We start from the raw sequence: 18,440 nt of genomic DNA on the forward strand, positions 1-18,440 counted from the left end.
ATGCCATTAATGTAAATTTAAATGTAGAGTTTGTATGTAAATGGATAGGTGTGTGAGACAAAATACATTGTTACATTAGGTGCAGTTTGGATCAGCCTGAAATACATCTGTTGTGCTCCCTGATAGGAAAAACCATGCCAGAGAGAGAGAGAGAGAGACAGGAAAATATTTTTGAGCAGGAGTCTGGAAAAGACAAATTAAATGCAACATAATCCTCCGTGGCGAACGGCTGTTAATTTGCTGTTGAGAAGAAGGCGGGGTGGAGGGCACTCACAAAGGCATGCAGAATTCTGTACGCACACACACACACACACACACACACACACACACAGAAACACACACAGAAACACACACACACACACAGGCAATCTGCTGCTTGACTGACACCATCGCTCTGGCATGGTGACACAATCAGAGCAGGGATGTGCGCTAAAACCCCAATACACTTTACACCACACTTGTCTTATAAGAATGATTTATTTGGCTTATAGGATTTAAACACACACTTATACACCTTTACTACATTTCACTAGCTTGGATAAAAAAGAAATGCTTAACAAAGCCTTATACATGTCTATTGTGTTCACTTACTCACTGATGACTTTTAATTAATTTGCAAATGACATGTTGAGACATTGAGGCTATTTTATTTCATTTAGACTCAGTATGGATTTAACTTCCTTAGTCTATTAGCTATTATAGACAAAATAATGATTTATTCTAATTATTATGATGATGATTATCATAAATCTATATGAAATTATTATTGTTAGTGAAAAATCTACTAGTAAAATCAGCGTGGAATACAATTTACGTGACTACATAAACATAAATAGACGATGGTGACGATACCACCGGGAAAATACATTTCGAAAAATGTTTAAGGCTAAATCATCAGAATTAGTGACCTTGATATGTTCATCTTTCGCAATTTATGCCGATTAGGATGATCTTTCGATCTGGAGAGCAAATGGACGCTTATAGACAATAAATAGCAAATATTAAATTCTAAATAAGACAATTTGTTATGATAACATAAATGCATTGAATGTTGAATCTCTAGGGATTTATTAATTTCTCAACAATATGAATCATCTGATCTTTCATGAAGAAAGAAGGCGAAAGGGACACGTTGTAGGAGGTAGACCTTTTTTACTGGTGTCTGTTGGATTCATGTCTCCAAGAGAGCTACAGAAAGAGAGAGAGAGAGAGAAATAAAGATGAGAGAGAGAGAGAGAGAGAGAGAGAGAGAGAGAGAGAGAGAGAGAGTGAGAGAGCAGGAGAAGCAGGGAGGTGGGGGAAGAGAGCAGTAGGGGATGTAATCACAGCAGCAGGAGGAGGAGGGGGTTGGTCTTAGTGTGATGTGAATGGAATTGGGAGCGAGAGAGAGAGAGAGAGAGAGAGAGAGAGAGAGAGAGAGAGAGAGAGAGTACAAATCAACCTGCCTTAGTCAGAACAACAGCGACACAATAAGCCAGGGAGAAGGCAGTGAGCAGGCAGGAAGGATTTTCTTGTCCTAGAGACAATCATAGCCAAAAAGGAGAGAAGACAAGCCCAAAAGAGGGAGAGAAGCAGAGAGAGAGTGCAGATAGCAGAAAAATGCTGTCATGGAAGAAAGGGGGGACACCAGCAGGATGGAATAAGGACAGAGCAAGCAGACATGCAGAGGTAAGACCATTTCTATTAAATGCACACAAACAGACACATACATGCACACACATTTGTGAGCTTGGATCCAGATCTTGGAACTAGATGCTTTCCTCATTCTTGTTGAGACCCCAATACTTCCTTTACCCAATGTGTGTGTGTGTGTGTGTGTGTGTGTGTGTGTGTGTGTGTGTGTGCGTGTGTAAGCAGAAACAGAAAATAAATATGAGATTTGAAAAGAGGATGTGTGAAACACAGTGAGGGGAAATGCTTAGGAGGAAATGATGTCGAGGGCTTGGTACGAGCTGTGCTTGCTTTCACACTGGCTCCTGTTGTCTCAGAGAGAAAGAGAGAGAGAGAGAGACACACACACACACACACACACACACACACACACACACACACGCATATACACACGCAGCACTTTTATGACATTGACACGGAGCCACTGCAGACCTTGCTGTGAGGATTGCAAAGCTGCAGGATCGGAGGATGTGGAGCAGGTGAAGAGAGGGAGGGAGAGAGAGAGAGAGAGAGAGAGAGAGAGAGAGAGAGAGAGAGAGAGAGAGGCAGTGAGAAAGAGAGAAAGAGAGAGAGAGAGAGAGAGAGAGAGAGAGAGAGAGAGAGAGAGAGAGAGAGAGAGAGAGAGAAGCAGTCCCACAAAGGTAAGATGGATTTCTGCACATAGTCAAATCCTGCAGATGGAACAAGGGATAGAAGGATGTATGATTGTGTAATATTAAAAAACTGGGGAAGACAGTGCACAAGACGTGCAGAAACAATAAGAAACGGAGAGATGCCTCTCACCCACTTCCACTCTTTTCTGAAAGATGAGGGTGTTGTTTCCAAGGTGGCACATAGAGGGGAAAAAAGAAAGGATTCAGATGTATTTGATTTCCTCCCACCTTTTTCCTCTTTTTCTCTGAGGACAATGTTAAAACCTGGAGGGATGAATGGAGATAAATAGGCTTCTTATATAACCAACAGCAATAATGGTATAATGGCACTTGACCCTGTGTGTGTGTGTGTGTGTGTGTGTGTGTGTGTGTGTGTGTGTGTGTGTGTGTGTGTGTGTGTGTGTGTGCGCGTGTGTGTGTGCGCGTGTGAGTGTGAGTGTGTTGGATGATGTGGAAGTAGCTCCACCGCACAATGACATGCCAACTAAAAATAAATGCATTAGCCTTTGTCATAAGGACACAATATAACAATGCTTTCTCTCGTTTTACTACACATCATCTCCTCATTTCCTCCACTACACGATTAGCACATCAGGCCTGATCCCAGATCAGGTCCAGATCAGGTCCAGATCCAAACATTGGATCCCAATGAATCATTTATCTCAGTGCAGTAAATCAGAGTGTGTGTTAATCTGCAGAATGGCGTCAGCTCGCTCAGCTGGAAGCTCTGTGTATGCTTCTGTATTTATCGGAAGTGTTGAACATATGTCAGTCTGAGTTGGTCGCCATCCCCTGCTGATCACAACGCATTCGTTTTGCACTGATCCAGAATCAGCATTTTGTCCGAACTCATGTAACGCACCAAAGTAAGAGATGCTGATTCAAGATCAGTAGTCCGATCCAGTCATTTGCTTTGAGGGAAGCGATGTTACAGAGGTCATGCTTGAGACAAGGTGTTGTTAATCAAGTTAATCTGCGTTTGGCTGGCTTGATTAGATGATGGAACAACCAGCAAAAATGGATATCATTTCATGCTCACATACGCCTATAGATTTTTAATTCCATTCACACTTGCATGTATTCCTATTGTTTGAATTAAAAACACATCAGCGCTATGAGCCAGAGATCGTGAGTTGGACCATAATAATCACACAGCTATCTGTGGTTAAGAGCTCAGGTGGCAATCATGGACGTCTTCGAGCTCATGTATTTAAAAGAGGTTAAATAGCACTGTTCATCAAATTGAAAAGATATTGGTTTTCCTTTGTTACTTGCAGGAAGCACATGCCTTCACCCTACCTGGTTAGTAGCTAAGAGCTGGCTAGGAATTTGCTAAGAGCTTTAATTAGGATGAAAGATGGGGGAAAGGGAATGTCACATAACTGTGGCATCTTCATACCATCAAATGATTTGCCATTTTTCAGATAATTATATTATATACAGTGAGGAAAATAAGTATTTGAACACCCTGCTATTTTGCAAGTTCTCCCACTTAGAAATCATGAAGGGGTCTGAAATTGTCATCGTAGGTGCATGTCCACTGTGAGAGACATAATCTAAAAAAATAAATCCAGAAATCACAATATATGATTTTTTAACTATTTATATGTATGATACAGCTGCAAATAAGTATTTAAACACCTGTCTATCAGCTAGAATTCTGACACTCAAAGACCTGTTAGTCTGCCTTTAAAATGTCCACCTCCACTACATTTATTATCCTAAATTAGATGCACCTGTTTGAGGTCGTTAGCTGCATAAAGACACCTGTCCACCCCATACAATCGGTAAGAATCCAACTACTAACATGGCCAAGACCAAAGAGCTGTCCAAAGACACTAGAGACAAAATTGTACACCTCCACAAGGCTGGAAAGGGCTACGGGGAAATTGCCAAGCAGCTTGGTGAAAAACGGTCCACTGTTGGAGCAATAATTAGAAAATTGAAGAAGCTAAACATGACTGTCAATCTCCCTCGGACTGGGGCTCCATGCAAGATCTCACCTCGTGGGGTCTCAATGATCCTAAAGGAAGGTGAGAAATTAGCCCAGAACTACACGAGAGGAGCTGGTCAATGACCTGAAAAGAGCTGGGACCACTGTTTCCAAGGTTACTGTTGCTAATACACTAAGACGTCATGGTTTGAAATCATGCATGGCACGGAAGGTTCCCCTGCTTAAACCAGCACATGTCCAGGCACGTCTTAAGTTTGCCAATGACCTTTTGGATGATCCAGAGGAGTCATGGGAGAAAGTCATGTGGTCAGATGAGACCAAAATAGAACTTTTGGGTCATAATGCCACTAAACGTGTTTGGAGGAAGAAGAATGATGAGTACCATCCCAAGAACACCATCCCTACTGTGAAGCATGGGGGTGGTAGCATCATGCTTTGGGGGTGTTTTTCTGCACATGGGACAGGGCGACTGCACTGTATTAAGGAGAGGATGACCGGGGCCATGTATTGCGAGATTTTGGGGAACAACCTCCTTCCCTCAGTTAGAGCATTGAAGATAGGTCGAGGCTGGGTCTTCCAACATGACAATGACCCGAAGCACACAGCCAGGATAACCAAGGAGTGGCTCTGTAAGAAGCATATCAAGGTTCTGGCATGGCCTAGCCAGTCTCCAGACCTAAACCCAATAGAGAATCTTTGGAGGGAGCGCTGTTTCTCAGCGACAGGCCAGAAACCTGACTGATCTAGAGAAGATCTGTGTGGAGGAGTGGGCCAAAATCCCCCCTGCAGTGTGTGCAAACCTGGTGAAAAACTACAGGAAACGTTTGACCTCTGTAATTGCAAACAAAGGCTACTGTACCAAATATTAACATTGACTTTCTCAGGTGTTCAAATACTTATTTGCAGCTGTATCATACAAATAAATAGTTAAAAAAATCAAACATTGTGATTTCTGGATTTTTTTTTTTAGATTATGTCTCTCACAGTGGACATGCACCTACGATGAAAATTTCAGACCCCTCCATGATTTCTAAGTGGGAGAACTTGCAAAATAGCTGGGTGTTCAAATACTTATTTTCCTCACTGTATATATTATATATAATTCTTCTTTCTTTTCGGCTTCTCCCGTTAGGGGTCGCCACAGCGGATCCTCCGCACGTTTGATTTGGCACGTTTTACGCTGGATGCCCTTCCTAACGCAACCCTCCCCAATTTATCCGGGCTTGGGACCGGCACTAAGAGTGGCTGGGGATGGTTCCCTGACCGGGAATCGAACCCGGGTCGCAGCGGTGGGAGCGCTGCATCTTAACCACTAGACCACCAGGGGACCATAATATTCGTAAAAATTATTTGGCCTGATTTGCCTTAAATGATATTTAGCTAGATACATAATATGGCAAATGTGCCTAAGTGTAATTAAATATTAGCAAAAATCTTCCAAATAAACAACAGTGACCTTAAACTACAAACTGTAAGTGAGCATAAAGCGTATTAAACAATCTTTTCACTTTTAGTACATTACCTTACCAACAATTTATTTGTATGTTTGTTTTACCCAGTTCATAATGTGATGGTTTGTTTGATATGGATGCCCGATACAATATCTCTAAAGCAATTTTAATTAAAAAAAATATATTATTTACATCATTAACATGATTATTGTTGTCAGTTTCTTAAAACTGGAAAAAGCATGCCCACTTGTTTACTTAATCATATCACATCCTCTTTCCATATTCTCACAAGGAAACATACCAATCCAACAGCTCACAGTGCATGAACAGTGACATTCATTCAGAATCAGTGTTTATTCACAGTTGTGCTCTAAAAAATGTGTTGTGATATTTGAAAAATGTGCATCCCTAGGGGGAAACATGTCACATATTTACAGTGTAAATATGCTGTACATTGAAATACTATATATGAAAACATACAGAATTATCTAAAAGTGCTTAAATAGGATAAACATAAAGGCTCGGGTGATTGTTTTCTAAATAAACAACTGGTGAAAGACAGAGATACAGAGATACAGAGATACAGATAGATAGATAGATAGATAGATAGATAGATAGATAGATAGATAGATAGATAGATAGATAGATAGATAGATAGATAGATAGATAGATAGATAGATAGATAGATAGATAGATCATCACCATAGTAACTTGGAAATATAGTAAGTCGAGACATGGTCTAGCCTACTCAGGAGTCTTAAAGAATGATGATCAGTATGGGGTAGTACATAATTCAGCAAAACAGAGCAATTTAAGGTACCGTATTGTATAAACTATACAGCATATTTGTATGTGTACGTTTGGACTTAATAAAGTTATATATGTTTAATTTTGTGTTATCGGTATCATCAAAATCGTAAGCCAAACCATCGTAACTTGGCGACCATCTGTAGTTGAATATATGATATTTCTCATTGCCTTGTTTTCACTGTGGTGAAAAAGGTTTGAGACTAAAAGAGTAAAAAAAAAACCTCAGAACAAATTAAATAGCGTTTCAGGAAAGCACTACATCAGGCCTATGTTGAAGCTGAATAAGGCCTACTGGGTTTTAAAGCAAGCTTTCAATTTGCATAATAAATTAAGCTAGTCAAAATGTCAACAGTATCCAAGTGTAAGATAAGTGCAGAACCTGTGCTGTGTGGTCAGCTAAGTGTTAGACAGACCCACTACTACAGACAAACACACAGAAACACACACAAACACATATACACACATGTTCCCCATGTACATTCATTAATCCATGATGGATGTCCTTAATGTCTTCTTTTCTTTTATCAAAACCCACACCATTTGCCATTTTTAATTCACCTGTAAATCTCACCTCAGTGACACTGATATGGGCCTAGTGTGCTTAAAGATCTACGGCTCAGAAAAAAATACTCTGACGGAAGTTTTTTGCAGGCTTAATTTCCAAAAAGAGCTTTGGTTTTCCACTCATCTCTTGTTATACCTGTAAAAATAAAGTTAGTGTTAGAATATAAATGTACTATGAGCTGTAATGGAACTTCCTTTTACAGGAAATGCTTTATGCCTCAGTGCCGCACACCAGCACACTAAACATAGTGCATGTTAAAATGGCACTCTTAAATATTACATGTGTTGACCTAAATGATTGGAATTGGTGCAGGCAGTACAGTATAACTGACGATAAAGGCACATGCTTTATATACTATTGTGTGTTTTCCGCTTTAGGCAATTGCAATATTGCATTAATGTGTGTCTGTTTTGGCATTTGTATTGTATGTCTCATAGTCTCCATCTGTCTGATCAGGCATAGGATTTTCTGTAACCCAAGCTCCAAAAACAAACAGTAACCCTTTTGGTAAGATAATAGCTTCCACTCTTCTGGGCATAACTTGAGAGTAGTGTTTATATCTAGAAAGAAGCACATTTATCCAACAGTTAAATGGGAAAACTAAAGCTAGCATCTGTAACACATCAGAAAACAGTGTGCTATATGTGCTATAGTAATATTTGATGATAAAACATTTCAGATCAGTTTTCTTATATTTATATAGTATGGTATATCATCTAATTTGTACATCTCATAACTCTGACTGATTTATAACACTTCCTTTGTCGCACAAGGTTCTGTTTGCAGGACTGGCATTAAACTGCCATTTTATGGGTACATTAATACCTCTCTCATTCAACAAACCATAGAAAGTGCCAACTTTTGCACTTAACTCATGGGTCTTGTGGAGGCAATGGACGTATGTTCACTTACATTTAATGTGTATGAGTGTAGTGGTGTAATGCTAAAGTTGTTGACAAAAGGCTACTGTGGGAATACTTACAGTAATGTTAAATTGAAGCTTAAACACAAACCCAACACACAGTCTCCCTTCAGCTCTAAGAGCATTAGTAAGATCAGGTGCTGATATTGTGTCAGCTTTCCAGTTCATCCCAAAGTGATCAGTGTGGTTGATGTCAGGGATCTGTGTAGAACACCGAAGTTCTTCTACTCTTTTTAAAACCATGTTTTCATGGAGCTTGCTTTGTGCACCAGGGCATTGTGATGCTGGGACAGGTTTGGTTTTCTTAGTTCCACTGAAGCTAAAGCATACTGAGACATTATATACAACCTTGTGCCAACAGTTTGGCAGGAATAACTTTTTGCCATAAAGTGTAGCTGTGGCACATCCATCAAACACTGTATTTACTGTTCTCACATTTTAGCATCTAAAAATATCTGTTCACTCATCAGCCACTCTTTTTTATTTCCCATATTGAAACGAACCATTTACCTCTGTGTTTAATGTTTTATGTACTACACCTTTCTGTTGACACTTGACATTAAATAAAGAGGGGTGTAAGAAAATATCAATACACGTAAGTATGGCAGTATTTTCTTTGGCGATACTGTAAAGATTCTCAAAAATGCAATATCGATGTTAAAAAAATTAATAAATCATACAAGATACATGGCAGTTGTTTCATTTCAAGTTTATATCCCAACCTATAGACAGCAGTCTTCCTATCTCTAAACTGAAACACTGACAGGAAGTACTAGCATAAGGTCACGCCACTGATTTTAGCGTTAGCAGAAGTAGTAGCAGCATTCACCGACTTGCGCCGATGGCAATTGTTTTTTAGGTGGGAATGTGTTTAAATGGCATTAAAAAAGATCAGGAACAACATGAACTGTTTGTGGTTGCACTTATAACCAGACAAAGTTTAATTTGTGGTTTAAAGAACAGTGCTATATACACAAACCTAAAGTTAGAGTGCCTTGCCTGTCTGCATTCTCTACATTTCTAGAAATAATAAGTCTTTCTTACTATTTATTTTCTTTATATTTACCTCCCTAAGATTGTAGCTTTTAGATGTAAAACACTAGTTAATGCTCAGATCATGCTTTTGCTACTTTTACTACTAGCCTAATGCTAATGGTAATATTAATAATATAATACAATAATCCTCATGAAGCCCACTTCAAATGAGGGGTCTTTAATGATTATATGCATATGTTTAACAAATATTTTAAAAAAGTACTATTTTAGGTACAATTATACTAATTGTGTTCCTGTATTGCAAAACACTTGATGGAACTGAGGGGTGAGGCGGGTAAGTCTGACACAGGTTTGTTTAAGGGGTTTGGATTAGCAGTGTAATTTTAGATGTAATTAGTGCAAATTCAGATCCCACTGTGTTCTGGTAAAAAAAAAAAAAAAATCCCACTGTGTTCTGGTAAAAAACATTTTTTTCCTAAGGATTGCATATGGTGGTGTGTTCTTAATAACAGTGTTCCTAAAATTATATCCTATTTCTCAAATAAGAAATATCATAATATAGAGCTCAGTTAAAATTCAACATTAGTATATGTAATGTAGACCCACATTTTATGCACGTATGCTGTGTATCAAGATTTGAGCATTCCAACCATCTCTTTAAGGTGCAGTTCTACAAGCCTACTCTCCACTCTCCAAACATGCACAGAAGCAAAGACATGCACAAGCATTAGCTAAAGGAGAAAATCCTCCCTCCATTAAAACAGCATATTTTTTCCTCCCAAACAGTTTGTTTGCTGTGCAGACCTGGATCCTTCTACCTTGAATTAGTGAGAGCAGTGTTATATTGCAATAAGGATAACAGAGGCACATTTGTAGATCCTTAAACAACAATAAAAAAAAGCAATGAACCATGGAGCGGAGAAAAAAATGAAGATATTTAGATGGTATAGTATAAAGTGTGTGTGTATTTCCTGCTTACAGGGATAATGGTTTTTGAGATTTGAGCTCCGAGCTAGCTCTATTAAATACACTGAGTGACTTTGAATTTGCATATTATGTGCAAGCTTAACTTTAAACTTACTGTAACTATTCCCACGCTAGCCTTTCAACAACCACTTTTGTATTATCACAGCATTCAGCATAGACTCTTACACCCTAAATGCAAGTGCAAAAAAGGGAATCGTAAAATCCATTGCCTGCAGAACAAATAGAGTTAGTTGTGATCCCTTATGGATTGTTCAATATGAGAAGTCAAATGTATTTTGTCTACATTGCAATTTATTCATAAAATATCAGTGTATCCTACAACAGAAATCTTGCGTGATGAAGGAGGTGTAATAAACCAGTCAGGGTTACAGTGTTGGACAATATAAATGACGGCTTACAAATGATTGGCCAATATTTCATATAATATAAATTAGTGTTCCACTTTTACTGCAAAAAAATGTCAGCAAATATTAATATGGAATTATTTTAAATCAAATGTAATTAGATGCTTCACACATTTCTAGCTTTTCTTCTCTTATTTGACTTAAATTCAATTTATTTTTAAATAAATGATAATAATTTGCTTAATGAACTGCCAGTAGAACAAAACCATTTTAAGAACATGTATAAATAAGTTTAATAGTTTTTAAATTTTATTTATTGTAATCATATAGTGTAACACTAGATAATTATAACTATATTCCATGATAGGTGATAAGGTGCATTTTTAATTTTGAAGTAGTGTTAACATTTTCAAGTCTCAAATTTTTTTTGGTTTGTTATTTTGAATATTTGTTGCTAAATTGCTATAAAATACTTTTTATATTTTATTCTATTTTCTCCTAAAGGGTATCCTGAACATGATTTATTCTGAAACTCTATTCATATTTGTGACTGAGTGATAACTAGATTGTGCAGCGATGATCACACCTCCCGTCCACTCACTCTCTCTCACACACACACACACACACACACACACACACACACACACACACACACACACACACACACACACACAGAACTGGATTACTGAAGAGAGAAAAAAGCTTTTCACAGTGGCTCAGATGAAGGGGATCAATAAAGTCAATCAATGTCACTTCATCAAACGTGATCGATGAGTTTTTGACCTGCTTAGCTCCAACCCCCTACACCTCTTCCAAGCCATCATGGTTAAACAGAAGAACCTGTTTTTGTGAAAATGTGATGAAACAAATAAGATTATAATACAGCAGATAACTGGGAGGTTACTGCATTTACTGCATCAGGTATCTGATTTTACTTTTTCTACACTCTACACTCTTTTTATCACATTCATCCTATTTTTTGCATCAGCTAGGAACTTTTTTCTGTATCACACTTCATGCTTGACTTGTGAAATGTATTAAAATTCCTAACAAATGTAAATTTAAATGGATGTGACAAGAACAAGAATTTCTACATTGCATGTTGGATAGGGTCTTTGTCCATACATGCAAGGTCAGTGGAAAATAGCAAAATGTATGGATTAAGACGAACAAGAACAATTAATTCAAGCAACATGCTTCAAGAACATTTTTAAAAATGATTCAATACATATCGCATTGTATTAATAGTATGTAAGCTGTTATAGACATTATAAGCATGCTAACACTCATTTAAGCGTTTTATAAAGTAACTTGAGGTATAGACATATTTTGCATTCGTGAGCTTTACAATTCGTTACGGACGGAACTGAAAGTGAACATTGAAGCATTTCATAACAATGTGAAAGCATCATGAAAATCAAATACACAAAGGTGGAAAAAATCACGTAAAAAATAATGAAAGAATAAAGTGGCAAAAAAAAAAATAGCTTGTGATAATGAATTGTAAATTAATCATCTAAAAAAATATTTAAATTACATGTGAACTCCGATGATTTGTGTAAAATTCAGTCGAGAAACTAAAACCTGACAATTACATGTAGAAAAAAAAATCATGTGAAAATAATTATAATATTGTTCTTAAAAAAACGTCCAAACATTACATGTAAATGAAAAAAGTATGCAAATATCACTTGAAAAAGTGTTTTCATTCATTCATTCATTCATGCATTTATTCACGTGACTCTTCTGTTAAAGTGATTTAGAAATGTGGGATTTTATAAAATGTATATTTATTTTTACAAATTATTTTACATTGATGTTTTTTTACATTTTTTTTAAATAAATGTTATTATAATGAGTTCTGGTTTTAATGCATATATATATGTATTAGAGAATTGTGTAATACTGTAGGTGTATGTGAGCTGCGTCATGTGCTCCGGCTAAACAAATGTCAGGGGGGTGAATGATCAATTCCTATGGTAGCAGGAAAAGCAGTGGAACAAGAGGTTTACTCTTGAGGACAAGGCTGGTATATGAGCAAAAGTGTCAGGAGAGAACGATGGAGGAGGTTTAAGCCTCTCCACTGAGACCCTAATCGGCTCAGGGTGACACGAATGCCTGTGTCTGCTTTTGTCACCAGTCCTCTGGTACTGTGTTACACATGAGAGCTCGATTTCCTCTCCCTCTCTCACACACACACACACACACACACACACACACACACACACACACACACACACACACACACACACACACACACACACACATTTCCTCACTCTGTCTTACTCTTTATCTGTCTCTCAGCCCTTTTAATCTGCAGCAAGCAAGCTCCCTAGTCTGTCTGTCTCTCTCTGTCTCTCTCTGTCTCTCTCTGTCTCTCTGTCTCTCTGTCTCTCTCTCTCTCTCTCTCTCTCTCTCTCTTTCTCTCTCTCCGGTGTCTGAAGTCATCCTCAGATTTATGTTCATCCCTCAGCACCGGCTCAGCATGAAGACCGCCTGCATAATGGAGGATGAGGGCGAAAAGAGACAGAGAAGGATGAGGTAGCGAAAGATGAAGAAAAAAAGAACTTATTCTTATCATCTGTGCGATTTGATTTGTGCATATCATACAGTTTAAATCACAAAGAAGAGAAAATTCCAAAAACTAAAAACACAAAACTAAAGATTAAATCCAGAAGCCTATAAGCCATTTGTTATCTGTGAGACAATCCACCATAGTGCAAGAAATAAATAAACACACTAGCAGTGCAAACCTGCATCATGATTTTCTCTGGAGATCGTGCCACGTACTTTGTGGCCTTTACGCAGACAATTGTTTTGCCCACTAATTCGGTTTTGGTACACTGGAACACTGACTTCATGCATTTTATTTCATCTTCTCTGTACATTAGCTCTTGTGGGTAAGCAGGCCCAAATTCCCATAGCTATATTACAAAATCTAGTGGAAAGACTTCCCGAAACATTGGCGGTTTCTATAGCAGCAAAGGGGTGACCTCAACCATATTACTGCACATAGTTTGGGAATGGGATGTTCAATGGTCACAAACTCTGATAAAGCACCAATATCCTAACTGCATGGTATACTTTTTCTGTTGATCTGCTAAGCTCCCATCAAGAGTTGATGACAATACCATTGGAAAAAAGGTACATGCATGGGCCTGAACATTTCTGTTCTTGGTCAATAAGCAAATTTATCCAATTTTAGATCAAAAACAAAAGTGGACCAGGTCTTATTTGAATAGTCTGAGTTTTTGTCTCCACACAGTCCTGAATAAAAATGTAATTTGTATCAACATTTTTGACACAACAATTGACTGTTATTTGAGCCTAGCCAAAAAAACTTGATGTATTCCAACATATTTCATTAGAAAGCTTACTGTAAGGAACTTTTTTTCTTCCCACAGGTTTACATATTAATCTACATTCCAGGAAGTACCCTGGCTAGTTAATGGTTGAGAAAAAAATGGTTTGCTAGTTTCCCAGAGTGACTCCATACTTCATTGTTTAGGCACTTTCTTTGTTTCTAAAAGATTTCTCATTAACGTGACCTTCTCGACAATCGGGCACATCATGAGGTGAAACACGATGCAAATGCCCTTTTTATCTGCTGACAAATGGAGATTAGGGTGGCAGAGCTTCAGCGCAGTGAGGAGGAAACGAGACAATGGTTCTTGCACCAGCATCTCACAGGCTTACAGCATTTCACATCCTCTCCGCATCTCGCTGCTGTCAGCGTGCAATGATCAAAAGCAAAAAATCACACTGGAAATGTGTCTGAGAGGGAAGAACGGAGGCATCAGCTTCAATTGAGGGAGTCTGTCAATGCTTGAATCCTGTACTGTAGCTGACTAAGAAAGAGAGAGAGAGAGAGATAGAGACATGATGTCTAAGGTGAAAAAAAAAAATAGATTTGTAGTAATTGCTATTTTAAAGCCCTCAGCAGTATTACTAATAATAGCGAGGAAAAAAGAAAGACAGAGATAGAGAGAGAGGAGAGTAGTTTAGATGTCTTATATTTGCACTTTATCCTCTCTACACAGGAAATGCAGACAGGATGTGACATTATTTAGCAGCAGTTATACACTTGTGTGTGGCCTTGGCATCACCTAGGGCAGCTAAACCCTGCAAACTAAGCGGAAATTATTTTTTTTTTCTCTAAACCTCATTTTCTGTCCATCACTTACTATTCCATTTCTACATCTGATTCACCTCCTAGTTTCTTTATACTTCTCTTTACTTATTTATTTTTGGAGATGGAAAGTAACAAAGTACAAAGACTGTATTTAAGTAGATTTTTCTGGTATCAGTACTTTACTTCCATATTTATTTTTCTCACAACTTTTTACTTTCACCCATTACATTTGTACACAAATATCTGTACTTTTTACTTCTTACATTTTCAAAACAGGCTCGTTATTTTAGTTTTTATCTTTTTGGTGACATTTTTTTTCTCACTGCATGACGTTTTCAATCTTCCACTGGTGTGTCATTTCCTGGCTCTCACACACCACAGACGTAGGCTAGTATATAAGCAGGGCAGAAGCCAACAAGAAATATAGTCAGCGATGTAAACATGACTGAGAACAGAGACATTCCTGATCACCTGATCATCATCATTATCATCATCATCTTCTTTTCTCTGCTTCTGTTCTATTTGGTGAATATTCAGCCTGGATACATTCATTAGATAACAAAATAAAAAATTTTGTATTAATATATTAATTAAGTCTGTCAAAATGCTAATTCTTTTTAATCTTGTTAATTTTATTAACACGAGATTATTGCAGCACGCATTTCTGTTTGACCATTTTTATCAAATAAATAAATAAATAAATATGAGGCGAAATTAAAACCTTTAGCGCAATGCACATTCATTCATGAAGTACTTCCTTTACTCCGATATAAAAAAATAAATAAACCACAGAAAAATTATTTTTCATGATTAAACATTTGTTTTACTGACAGGCCAAGTCTCAAATCAGCACCAAAATACGCCATAATGTACACATCTGCAATTTACCCTTTGGGGTCGACAAACGCATGTTTTGTGGCATTTTTTCCTCATTTTGCCGAAACTAACTTAAATTTCTCTGGGTTTTTTTTTTTCAGTATCACCTCATTAGCCATCCGTGTGGAACCATAGCAAAGGTTCCGTTTGGTGTCCTGATAATTTAAGTAATTTAAAACACCATAATTATTAAAAAACATTTACAAGAATATTTTGCCTTCATGCTCTACGTTGAGTTTGGTTACATACATTTGCATAAAGCATCAATATTTGTTGGGGGAGTGGTGGCTCCAGCGGTTAAGGCGCTGGGTTGCCGATCGGAAGGGCGGGGGTTCAAGCCCCGGTATCGCCAAGCTGCCACTCTTGGGCCCTTGAGCAAGTCCCTTAACCCTCTATGCTCCGGGGGTCCCTTACAAGGGAAATATCAAGGTCCGTGACGTCGGAGTGACGTGGGGCCGCCTTCCCGTGGCTCACCACCTGCAGGAGGGACCGTAACGGTCGAAGGCGGGGGCCTGCTTAGACTGCTGCCCCCGTGACCTGAATTACGGATAAGCGGGAGAAAATGAATGAATGAAGGATGAATGATGAATCAATATTTGTCCATGCCTATGTTGATTAGAGTATAAAAAAATTGGAAAGTATTAATATTTAGAACAGGTAAAAATGTGCGATTAAGTTGCAATTAATCGTGAGTTAACTAATGACAATCAAGCAATTAATAATGATGAAATATTTTAATCGATTGACAGCCCTAATATGATGTGAGGTCCAGTAAACAGAATGACACTAAAACAGGTAGTAGTAATGGCTGCTTTTTGCTTAAGTACAGGTCAAAGCTCATACTTCTTTACTTTAACTTGAGTAAAAAAAAGGATGTTCAATACTTCAACTGTACCTGTACTTTCTGTATCTGTACTCCTACTTAAGTGAAGGATGTGTGTACTTTTGCCACCTCTGTTTATTTTTATTAACTGATTAACATCTGCTGACAACTGCTTGAATGCTTACTAACAATTTATTATTTCATCAACAGCTATTTATGTTTCAGTGTTTTATTAAGTTTTTTGGGCACTTATAACAGTTGTGGCTGCATCTGGGCAGGAATAACACAAGTTATGTCAACACTTTTGGGCATTTTGGCATACATTAGCTTATTTGTGTAAAGAATAAAAACACTCTGTTGTAAGAAAATGTCCAAATTTCATATTGCAAAGGGTTTTCCCAGGCTGACACATATAATTGGACCCAGAAAAACAAAATTAAAATTTTTTTTTCAGCCATGGGAGACTTCACTCTTAATTTTGTTATAGCACATTTGGAGTTTTCTCACTTTCTGGGTTTCATGCTCTGCTTTGGCATACAGATCTGTCTCTTGAGTTCTAGATCTGGCAAGCAGTTCTTTGATCGGCACACTTCTATTCGACGCATCGACACAGCTGCCACTGTTGCATTGTCTACACATTACATCATGATCCCATTTAACATTGATTTCAGGCGGGATCAATGTGAATGCATTAAATTTTTACTGTTGCTGCGTAGTGACAGATAGAGTGACTGAGAATCAAGTGAAAACGTGGGTTTTCTAGCTCAAGCTTACGCTACATACCAGAGTATATATACACACACACACACACACACACACACACACACACACACACACACACACACACACAGAAGGCATTTGTGAGCCGTTTCAATTTACTTCTGTCTGCATCTTGACAATTACTCAATTGTTTAAGTTCAAGTTGTGCTGCTCTCAAGTCCAGCTGTGATCTGATAAAGGTGCTTTTCAGCAGTGGTCAGACAATTAAAGAGATGGTGAGAAACTGAGCAAAGGAGTATTCGACAGACACAGATAAGTCAAGTTCTCACTTGCACCGAAACAACTGCAACATTTACATGCTAATCAAGCCTTATAAATAAAAACACTCTGATGCTAATACAAAAGAAAAGAAAACAGTACCACCGAACCACAGCATTAAACTTATCCATGTATACATCCAATCAATTTATTTAGCCAGAAATCTTTTTAATAATCCTTCCATAGTATTTTATTTCCACTTCTCTTATATTAGCTCAGTGTCTTTAGGTGCTTTAAATGGAAATCCACAGTACAAAAAGAAAAAACCCAAAGCGTTATTATTCTGCATCTAGTCATTATGCACACCACATATTTATTAACCTCAAAACCAAGTGTCATAATTCAACAACCCAATGGCCCCGAGCTGTGAGTTGTAAGAAAAACATATATATTTTGCCATTATAAGCTCAAATCTACAGCTAGATTGAGTGTTTGGAAAAGACAGCTAAGTCTGCGTGTTTTAGGTTATGTGATGGATAAAAACAATATGTCACTAAATGCTTTGCGTTCGAAATGTTAAAGTGCTAACAGTCTAACTCTATGATGTGTTGCCCTGAACATATAACACATATATTACAACATTATGTGAAAGAGTTTCAAACTGATTTCAAAACGCTAATGAGTTTCTTGAACAAATTTCGAACGCATTACAATTTTATTTTTCAGCATTCACATCAAACTTTAGCTTATTGTCAATTTCAGCACCTGGATATTTTTAAATATCGTCAAAATATGGTTCAAAGGATGTTTTGGGGCTTTACTTTTCAGATTCCCATTTCACACTGGCCTCAACCTCTGGCCCATGTGAAGTATATTTATCGTGTATTTCCTGTATCTTTGCAATTTTGAAATACAACTATATAATATAAAATTCCATAACCAAGACCAAGATGTAAATGAAATGATCATGGCTATACATAGTATTCACAACAAAACTGAAGCTATACATTTTCTGATTAATTTCTGGCTTAAAAATTAGTTCCTGTCTTTCATAGTTTTCAGTAAACATCTTGCCTTCCTATTGTGTTTACTATAGTACTTTATATTATTGGAGGAATCAGCCCGACTTGCTATAAATCTTTTGCTGTCAGTGTCTAACAATGGTCATATTTCATTGCAGCATGCTATCATTCATTGTTTCCAGTAGCCACTGTGTCATTTGAGAAATATGCTAGCTGGATGCAGTGACAGGAAAAACGACTCCGATAGAAAAAAAAG

At 37.6% G+C, this 18,440-nt stretch overlaps 1 protein-coding gene across 5 annotated transcripts in view; it reads left to right on the forward strand.

Annotated features, from left to right (window-relative positions):
* Positions 1 to 1,282: 1,282 nt before the first annotated feature.
* sipa1 (signal-induced proliferation-associated 1) overlaps positions 1,283 to 18,440 on the forward strand; it is a 66,284-nt gene continuing 49,126 nt past the window's right edge. For 3 of the 5 annotated variants that reach the window (XM_083531568.1, XM_083531572.1, XM_083531566.1), the window contains exon 1: positions 1,283 to 1,668. The gene's annotated coding sequence lies outside the window, so the exon portion shown is untranslated. Of the gene's footprint in view, positions 1,669 to 2,006; positions 2,313 to 18,440 lie in introns of those variants that run through there. The other 2 variants (XM_083531570.1, XM_083531569.1) reach the window with 2 other exon arrangements.

The sequence above is a fragment of the Silurus aristotelis genome (assembly GCF_946808225.1).
Source record: "Silurus aristotelis genome assembly, chromosome: 26".
Classification (NCBI taxonomy): Eukaryota; Metazoa; Chordata; class Actinopteri; order Siluriformes; family Siluridae; genus Silurus; species Silurus aristotelis.